Source organism: Puma concolor, chromosome B2, assembly GCF_028749965.1.
Source record: "Puma concolor isolate L17-30 chromosome B2, mPumCon1.1.hap2, whole genome shotgun sequence".
In the NCBI taxonomy this organism is placed as follows: domain Eukaryota; kingdom Metazoa; phylum Chordata; class Mammalia; order Carnivora; family Felidae; genus Puma; species Puma concolor.
In genome coordinates, this window is record NC_141671.1 from 152,062,042 (window position 1) to 152,072,396 (window position 10,355).

A 10,355-nucleotide genomic window follows, 5' to 3' on the forward strand; every position below is an offset into this window, starting at 1 on the left:
TTTCATAACAGGAAAATCATGAAGGTCACTCCGAGCCTTGTTTGCAAAGCAGGCTGGTCCATGATAAAGGCCTTCTTTTTTTTTTTTTAATTTTTTTAACGTTGATTTATTTTTGAGACAGAGAGAGACAGAGCATGAACAGGGGAGGGGCAGAGAGAGAGGGAGACACAGAATCCGAAACAGGCTCCAGGCTCCGAGCTGTCAGCACAGAGCCCGACGCGGGGCTCGAACTCACAGACCGCGAGATCATGACCTGAGCGGAGGTCGGAGGCTCAACCGACTGAGCCCCCCCGGCGCCCCAGGCCTTCTTTTTTATTTATTTATTTTTTTTATTTTTATTTTTATTTTTTTAACATTTTTATTTTATTTTTGGGACAGAGAGAGACAGAGCATGAACGGGGGAGGGGCAGAGAGAGAGGGAGACACAGAATCGGAAACAGGCTCCAGGCTCCGAGCCATCAGCCCAGAGCCTGACGCGGGGCTCGAACTCACGGACCGCGAGATCGTGACCTGGCTGAAGTCGGACGCTTAACCGACTGCGCCACCCAGGCGCCCCAGGCCTTCTTTTTTAATCTCCTTTCTTGGCCTAGTTAAAAGAAAAACAAAACACAAAAGCCCGTGAGCATGAACCACAGACCCTGCAGCGTCTGGGAGAACGCGGGGAGAAGTGAGCAGATGGCAGCAGCTCCCGGAGAGGAGGGGCGGTGGCGCCCGCGTCCCAGCAGCTGGCCGCACCTCTGGACGGGGCGCCAGGGCAGGGCTGGGCTGGAGAGCCGCGTTTCGGGGCGCTGTGAGCGGACGCGTGCTTGCCCTGCCAGAGGCGCAGAGGTGCCAGTTCCCCAGCCCCGCCCGGTAGGGACGCAACCCAGGCGGGTGACAGATTCCCGACGTGGGGCCGAGAGCGACGGGAGCGCGGGGCTCCGGAATGGGAGGCGTTTGGATTGCCGCCTGCAAAGATGACCGATCACAAGCCGACATCATTTCTGGTCCCGATCTTTGCAGCCGTAAAAACCGTGAGTCGAAAACAGCGGCAGGGAGGTCTTCCTCCAGGGTTTATGCCTGGACGGCCGGTCGGGCTGAGTGCCGTTGTCCTTTTCGGCAAAGGCGAGTTCACTTGTTAGGAAGAAACGCTTCAAACCGTTCCCTCTTCCGACATTTGCAGGACCTTCCATCCGAGAGGGGTTGTGACCCCCAGAGTTCCGCATCTTTTCCGAGCCTCTGCGCCTTCCGCCCTTCTGTCTACGCAGCTCATCTTTTGCAAAAGCAGCAGCAAAAGTTGTTAGAGTTTTAGGATCGGGGCATGTCTGTTGTTTAACGCAGCCATTATTAAAAATTAAGTTGTAAAAACTTTCAATCACGTAAGTTAGGTTTTGAGTGAACAGCGACACAAAACGCGTCCTTTGCTGCGATTCTCCGACACGTCCGTGTCCGTGGTTCTGAGCGCGCTCACACGCGGGTGTCTGTGGGGAGACGGTCGAGGGACTACTACGCATCTGTCCCAACCGCGTGCTCAGGGCGCGCTGGCCGCTTGACATCAGCCACGAGCCGGCTCCGCAGGGACTGGCCCGCGCTACAGATTCGGGCCGGGTTTGTGATTCTGCCTCTTGTCCGGACTTAGGAACGTGCCGGAGAAGGGTGAGCATCGCAGATTGCCACGTGGGCCGTGGAAGTACCTATGGTGCCCGTGCGGGTCAGAGCAGACCACGGATCAGGTCAACGACAACGACTTTACGGGGAAAGGAGCAGACTGGCGTGTGATGTCACGAGTCAGACCACGGTCCCACAGAGTCCGACGCGAGCATCCCGTGGGAGTAAATGCGCCGTGAGGGATCTATGACACACCCTCCTGCGTCCTTTGTCATCAGATGTAAACCGTGTGTGACACACTCTTCAGACCATTAGACTTCCAACCAGCATAGGTGTTTTGTATGCGCATGTTGTTGGGAAAGGTGTGATTCGGTATTTATCAGCACGCTCTAGATACATACACGTGCAGACTAAAAACGCATATGTGACTCAGACTCCTCTGATTCCAGCTACCAACACCCACGAAACGTACCATGACGGAGGGCAGGAGCCCCACGAACCGGGCTATGCCCCTGGGCCCTCTGTGCAGAGGTCTCTCTGAGGTCTGGGACCCAGGCCACGCCCCGGGATTCTGACTCAGTACATCTGGGGGCCCTGCTGTCACCAGGGTCTCTGAGCGGAGCCACGTGCCCCGAAGGGCAGGCATCACCTCCTGATGGATAGTGAGTGTGTTAGTGGGGCTTCTCCAGGGAAACAGAGCCCGTGGAAGATTATACATATTACGAAAGGAGATTTATAGGAATTGGCTCACGGGACCGTGGGGGTGGGAAATTCCCACCATCTGGAGTCTGCAAGCTGGAGACCGGGAGGCTGGGGTGCATTCAGTGCGGGCGCGGGGGCCTGAGGAGCGGGGAGCCCACGGGGTGAACCCCAGAAGATGGCAGGGGGCCCCCGGCTCAAGCAGTGGGGCAGGAAAAAGGGGGCAAGGCCCCTGCCTCTTCCGCCCTGTTCAGAGCCTCCAAGGATGGTTTAATCTGGGCACCCCGGATCGTGGCCGGCCAAGTAGACGTGTGAAATTAACCGCCGTGCCGAGCGAACTCCACAGCCCCAGAGACTCACATCAAGCCCCTGTGGTGTTCCAGAATCGAAAGTAAAATTTAGGAGATGTAAAAACTGAGTCTGCCCACGGTCAAGTTTCTGTCTAAATTACGTAAAAGAAGTGATCGGTCTCGAATTTGATTCGCTTTCCCATGCCCCGGGGATTGATGTTTTTCTCTGACATTTCCCTGCTTCCCATCCCACGACCCGAGCAAGAAGCAGGGACCGGGTTAGAGCTTGTCTGACGGCGAGCCTCCCGTAGGCGGAGCCCCACCTGCCCCCCGAGAGCAGCTCCCACCAGGCACGTGACCGCACAACAAAATGTCCGAGTCTTGAGAAAGCGTTTTACTAGAATTCTCTTCCAATATTTACACTGTCTCTAAAGAATGACAAACTAACATCAACGGTGGAATAAAATATTTTTTAATGTTTATTTAATTATTTTGAGATACAATGTGTGTGTAAGCAGGGCAGGGGCAGAGAGAGAGGGAGAGAATCCCAAGCAGGTGCTTGAGCTGTCAGCACAGAGCCCGACGCGGGGCTTGAACTCACGAACCCTGAGATCATGACCTGAGCCCAAATCAAAAGTCAGATGCTTAACCAACTGAGCCACCCAGACGCCCCGGATTAAAATGTTTTCAAAATAATGACCTGGTCGAGAAGCAGGGTGTGTGTGAATAAGAACTGAACGCGATGCCTGTGCAGTCCCTGCGCCTGCAGATCCCCTCCCCCCAGAGTCCGGCACTCGGGGTCCCTCCAAGGCTACGAGGAACAGGGGGCGCGGGGGGGCGCAGGCAGGCGGACCGTGGCGCCGGGGCCAGCGGGTGCCATGTGGGTGCCATATACCCACCCGGGTCCCCTCTGTTTGTCTTCCCCCTCTGGGGGCTCATCCTTCCGGGGCCTGACGTGGGTGTGCCCAGGCCATGGGGACAGGACGGTGCTGCAGGTGTGTCCGGGAGAAGCGCCCCCTTCTTTCGTGTAGAAAAGGAACAGCCTCGTCCCGCTGGCACGAGAGGACAGCGTCCAGGAGGGAAGGAAGGACCCAGGACCAAACCCTACTCTGCGCCTCGGTCGGCGCCTGGCCTGGGGACAGGCAGACGGGTAGGGCGATGGGGGGTGATGGGGGAGGAGGAGGGCACCCCCCCTGCTGCTCTCCTCCTCCTGACAAACCGCTGCTCCGATGGACTGCCCCCTCTGCTGAGTCGCGATCCAGAAGGGCGGGGAGGCGACCGCAGGTCTGGGGGCTCTGAATCCGGCCTGGACCTGGAGCGCCTCCGCACGAGGCACCGTCCCCCCACAGCTGCTGTCCCAGAGGCAGGATTTGGCTCCGGGTCCCAAATCTGTCTGGCGCTCGGGGCCGCTGTCCCCACCGCTGCCCTCGGGGTTGGATGGGGTCCTTTTGGTTCATTCGTTCGAAGCATCCATTCAACTTTTTTTTTTTCTTTTTTGGGTTTCTGGTTTTTTAAATACCCTTTTCTACACGATGGTCTGTAAGTCGCCCTTGGTTTAACCTCTCAGCGCCTCAGGTCACCCGAGGCAGGGTCCAGGAATCTGCTTCTCTGACTTAGCGGCCTCCACCTTGCTGGCCACTCCCCTTTCCCAGGCATATGGATGGCTTCCAATTGCTCGTTATTGCTACTAATCCTGTCCACACGTCCCTGGCCACTCACGGGAGGGTTGCCCAGGTTGTCCACAGCACTGGAGACACATCGGAGCCCCTCGAGCACAGCATCCTGGGAGAGGACGAGGCAGGCGAGCCCTCAGGCAGCTGGATGTGGGACACTGAAGCGTAACCCGTCCTGTTACCTGAATGACAAAGGACCCCCCTCGCCCCCTTCTCCCTTCACACAGCGACTTCCTTACCATGAAATTTCAACCAGCTGTGTTTCTCTTTCAAAAGTGCTCTCCTCTTGGGGCGCCTGGGTGGCGTAGTCGGTTAAGCGTCCGACTTCAGCCAGGTCACGATCTCGCGGTCCGTGAGTTCGAGCCCCGCGTCGGGCTCTGGGCTGATGGCTCAGAGCCCGGAGCCTGTTTCCGATTCTGTGTCTCCCTCTCTCTCTGCTCCTCCCCCGTTCATGCTCTGTCTCTCTCTGTCCCAAAAATAAATAAACGTTGAAAAAAAAAATTAAAAAAAAAAGTGCTCTCCTCTTGTCGGCGGAGTGATTACTGACCTCAAATCTGCCTCAAGAGACAAAAAAACGTTCATAGAAAGGAGCAGAGATCGGTATTCCCACAGGGCAAATTAAATATAGAAGTGTACTATTGAAAAGCACTTTGGGGGGGCTAAAGCCTCTGTGTCTACACGTTCAAACACAGCGTGTTCTTTGTTATACTTGAGAGAATCCCTTTACAAATTGGGAATGTGGAAGGATTTCTAAAATATTTCTCCCAAATCCCAAATTCACAAAAGATGAGACCGATCAGTTTGACCACATAGAAATTTTTTAAATCTTCACGGCAAAAGGAAAAGGGCACAGATCAAACAGATCAAAGTCAAGACAAAGAAGCAACTGAGAAAAACATCTGTGGTTTACATCACAGTCAAAGGCTAACCTTCCTAATATATGAGATCATAACTGATGAGACGGAAGGAAGGAAGGAAGGAGGGAGGGAGGGAGGAAGGAAGGAAGGAAGGAAGGAAGGAAGGAGGAAGGAAGTCAACCATCCAGCAGTAAAGTAGCCTGTGGATACGAACCGATATTTCACAGCAAAGGAAATGCAAACGGCTCTTAAATTTGTGAAGAGGGGCTCGAGCTTATTCACAATAATCAAAGTGTCGGCGACACTACACTCCTGGATTGGCTCCGTCAGATCGGTGGGAGAGGACCGACGGCACGCCGCTGGGGATGCCGTGCGGGACCGTGTACGTGTGAACCGGCACAAACCTTTGGAGAGTAACTCGCAGCATCTCTCAAAATTATGAATGCATATGCCCTTTGACCTGAAAGATTCCACTTTAGGGATTTTTTTTTTTTTTTGAGATACACTTGCTCGCATGTCAAAGGGCACGAAAGTAGTAATTTCCCCTGGCACCTGAGCTACAGTACTGACCGACGGAACGCCACCCATGGAGGCCCAGTCGGTACAGTACCGTGGCTCCCCAGAAGCAAATGTTTTCAGCTCTCCTACTGTTTCTTCTGCTGGGTTCCTCCGTATTTCTAAGTAGTCTTGTTTCCAGTGTTGCTCAATTAGTCTCGTACTTCTCCATGAGTGCGTTGGCTGTTGGTGTTTAGTAAATGGCTTTTATCAACAACAACAATAACAAAGTTTCTTTCCACTTCTTGAGTTTGAATTCTAAGCTGCCGTGCAATTTCATCAACCCATCTTGTGGTACCTCCTGAGATGCTCACAGGAATATTCTTCCAAAGTGCATTAATGTGATTTACAAATTGATGCCTTTTCTAATGTAGAAGCATCTTGGTAGTTGTCTCCCCGTTCAATCACGATGCGATCTTTCGGATTACTTTTAGTTTGGTTTGGAAATCCGTGGAGTCACTGACCGATAGATGTTTGTTTGTACGTGAAATTGATCTATGTATTTTTTATATCATTCTGCATCTAGTTAGAAGCAAAGTTATATTAAGCTTATAAAAGAAATGGTCAGCCTGATGCCTTTCTCCTTTTTGGAGAAGAAATTGTATAAAATAAGGAATATCGGGGCATGTGGTGGCTCAGTCGGTCAAGTGTCTGACTTTGGCTCAGGTCACGATCTCACAGTTCGAGGGTTTGAGCCCCGTCAGCTTCCTGCTGTCAGCGCAGGGCCCGCTTCAGATCCTCTGTCTTCCTGTCTCTCTGCCCCTCCCCTGCTTGTGCGTGTGTGTGTGCGTGTGTGTGCGCTCTCTCTCTCTCTCTCTCCCTCTCAAAAATAAATAAAAATAAAATGAAACAAGGAATTATCTCTTTCTTAGTAAGCTGAGGAATCAATAAGAAAGATCTCCAAGATAAATATTTTAAATAAAAATGACAGAGCGATACACTACTTTTTTATTGCGGTAAAATACACATAACAAAATTCACCGTCATCGCGATGTTTAAGCGTGTCGTTCCGGGGCGCTGGCCTGCGTTCACGCTGCTGTGCACCCGTCACCACCGCGCGTCTCCGGGACCCTCATCTTCCCTGAGACTCCGTCTCCATTAAACTGTGACTCCCCCGTCTGCCTTCCCCTCCCCTCCTGGCACGTACCCTTCTATTTTCTGTCTCTAAGAATTTGACAACTTCGGGTCCCTCGTGTGATAGAATCACACAGTATTTGGTTTTTTGCAAGTGGCTTATTTCACTCAGCATAGTGTCCAGATTCACCCGTGTTTGAGTCACACTTTAGCCGAGACCCTGAGCATGATGGGAGCGACTGTCCCCTCCTCCCTGCTGGGCAGGCTGAGCAGGGGCTCCCCCGGGCGGCCCCCGCCCTCCACCAGCTGCTACGCCAACCCTTACCTCCCCCCTCACGCCCCCGACCCAGCTTACCCCGCTGCCCCATGTCACCTGAGACGAGTTCCTGGACCTGCCCCTCTGGGCCGCACCTCGAGGACGCCTCCGTCCTGCCCGCTGAGCTCCTGTCATCCACGGAGGCCCAAGCGCTCTTGCTGCTGACGCCTTTGTGGACGGGACGGTCACTGCGTCCTCCGCCAGCCGGGCAGACTGTTGTACCGCCTCGACACTCAGGACTGTACTGTCCTCACCCACGGGCCTGCGCCACATCAGCCCCTCGTCCGCGTGGCCGTCCGGGGGGGCCGCCCAGGAACCAAGCGAAGGACCCAGCGCAGCCCCCCGTGGGACGCAGGTGGGGAGGCTGGTCAGACACTTCCTGCCCCCCCTTCCCGCCGGGGGCTCCGGTCCTGCGGCTGTTAACACGCAGATCCGAACAGACCCGAGCTCAGTTTGAGCACAAACATTCCCCTTGGCCGGCTCCCAAAGGTTCTTAGGAGAGCCTGCAATTTGCACTCATCTATAATCTCACCACTGATTTGCAATCTCCTCGTTTTCTTCTTTCAGGCTGAGTTTCTCCCCACACGCCTGGTCGTTACTTTAGATCATGTGAGCCTCCTGATGTAAAGTCACGGGCGTTGTGTATTTTCACGAATTCTTTCCAAGAAGAATTGTGTAAACACGGGCTCTGTCTCAACCTTTTCACAAAGCAGCATATGTGAGCCTGGACCAAGTAATTCTGAACTTCATTTTCTCACGTGTGAATGGGATTAATAGCACTGATCTGGGCGCTGCCCCGAGGGTTAAATGAAACGGCACACAGGCCCCGCTGCTCTGGCCTCAGTCCCAGACCCGGAGGCTCCGGGGAAGCCGAGGCAAAGCTGTGGACCCCAGAACCTGATGCCACGGACCCCAGAACCCGACCCCGTGGACCCCAGAACCTGACACACGTTAACAGATAGACGTATTTACGGCTGAGACAGCAGTGGAGAGGGGACGAGAGGAAGAATCGCCGCGTGGTGGATGGCGGTCTACAAGAGGGACACGGCCTGTCACCAAGACGGGACATACACGCCAGTCTCACCACATTGGGAACTGATGGCTCCCAGGCACGTGAGCTCCAGGGAAACGTGAGGAGAAATCTGGAAGGCAGAACGCTCTGTTTAACAAACACCGGACATAAAGGCAGCACGTCACGTGTGCCGAAAGTTCCTGAAAGTTCTAGAAAACAGGAACCGGAACGTGGATGTGCCCTCCCACGTTCACAGCAGCATCACTTGCCGCGGCCAAAAGGTGGAAACGGCTCAAGAGCCTGTCGACGCAGCAGCGGGTGAGCACGGGGCAATGTATTGTGCAATGGAATGTTATTCAGCCTCAAAGAGGAGCCCGTCGGAGCCTACTTCAAGGGAGCGGGAGGGATTCCGGGTCAGGGGACGGGGTGGGGGGTAGGGTCTGGAGCGGCTAGAGCGCCCGGAGAGCGTGGACACACGACTCGCCCGTCCCGAGGGATGCTCCAGAGGAGGAAGAACCGCAGACAGAAGAGATAAAATCCACTGACCCACAGCTGGGCTGTGACATCACTGCCCGTGCAAATGTCATTCTCTGTCCTGAGCGTCCCGTGTCTGCCCTGTCCACCCTGCATCTGTCCCCGCCCACCCCACCCCCCCCCCCCCCCCCCGACATCAGCAGAGGCCCAGGCATGCACAGGTCTTCTGTCCTGGTCACCTGCTGCTTCCCCGGCCACAGACACCGGGCGGGCTGGCCGTGAGCCAGGAAGGAGCGCGGGCCACGAGAGCCAGTGGGGACCCTCCCCCCCCCCGCCCGGCCGCCCGGAGCCCAGCGGGTCCCATGTTTCCAGCAGCCCAGCCTCCGTCTGCTCCAGGGCCCGCCTCCCCGGGCCTCGTGTTGACTGTGCCTCCAGCACCTGCCGGGGAGACGGGTCGTGTCCGCCTGTATGCCCTCCGTCCTCGGGCCCCTCAGCGCCTCCCGCTCCGTGTTCGCCGTGATCTGGTGTTTTCACGGGCACCGGAGGACGGACGGGCTTTCAATGGGTGCGAAGCAGAGATGGAAGCGAAAGGAAGATCACGTCAAGGTCAAGCCGACGGGGTGTGTGAGCCACTCGGTCCTTCCTGTGCCCTTTTCCCAAATCCCCCGCCAGGAACCAGGAGGAGCCTGACCGAAATGAGGGCTGATGACAGGACCTTCAGCCCCCGGTGTCAAAGGTTTTCCAAAGCCAAACAGAGGTTGTGAAAGCCATCGGGACCTCGGCCTCCCGCCCCCTCACATTCCAAGAGGGACTCTCCGTCCTGAAGAATGTGCTGCCCGGAGCCTGTAGGGTCAGAAATGTGACCGATTGCCTTTGGAAGCTGGAGTTCACATCACCCGCCGAGTGCGCCTTGCAGCCGAACGGCCTCATCCCCTCTGGCACGTTGGGCTGAGACAGGACAGCCCGGGTGGCCTCCCCACGTGGGCTGAGCAGAGGAGGGGCAGGCGTGTTCCTAGCTGGGACTCCCCCCACCTCTTATCCTGGGCGCACACATCCAGCCCGCGGGGCCGGCGCCCACCGTGAGGACGTTAGCTGGGGCCGTGTGGGGTGTGGGCTGCCGCTGGCCGCGGACTTACTGCCCAGCCGGGTGTGGTCATGAGCGTCCACCCGGACTGTTTCCCTGAGGACTGGAGAGGGCGGGACAGTGGGCACTTGCCGATGTGTCCCGATGGAGGTGTCACCGAGGAGAAACACAGTGGCTCCTGCTGTACCTTGGAGGGAGCTGGGGGTGGGGGGAAGGCTCCTGGGGTTCCCCTTCCTGCTCAGGGCAGTGAGTTCCCTAGAAGACTGGGTTCCCGCAAGACGGTGCGGATTGGAGGAGGCCCCGGAGGGGCACTGGGTCCCGGGAGCTGTGCCTTCTCACTGGAGCACGGGGGTCGTCCTCGGAGGAAGGGAGAGCCGCTCCACACTGTACGTTCCCTGGCAAGTCGAGGACCTTTTTTGGGGGTAATTTTTTTTCATTTATTTATTTACTTTGAGAGAGAGAGTGTGCGAGCAAGCAGGGGACGGGCAGAGAGAGAGGGGGAGAGAATCCCAAGCAGGCTCCACACTGTCAGCACAGAGCCCAACACAGGGCTCGAACCGATGAACCATGAGATCATGACCTGAGCCGAAACTAAGAGTCAGACACTCAACTGACTGAGCCTCCCAGGCGCCCCTAGGGTAGGTTTTTAAAAGCATGCAGCCCCACCCCCGCTTTCGTGGGCACAGATAATCCCTTCTTGCTCTATAATTTCCTCTTTCGCATTCAAAATAAAG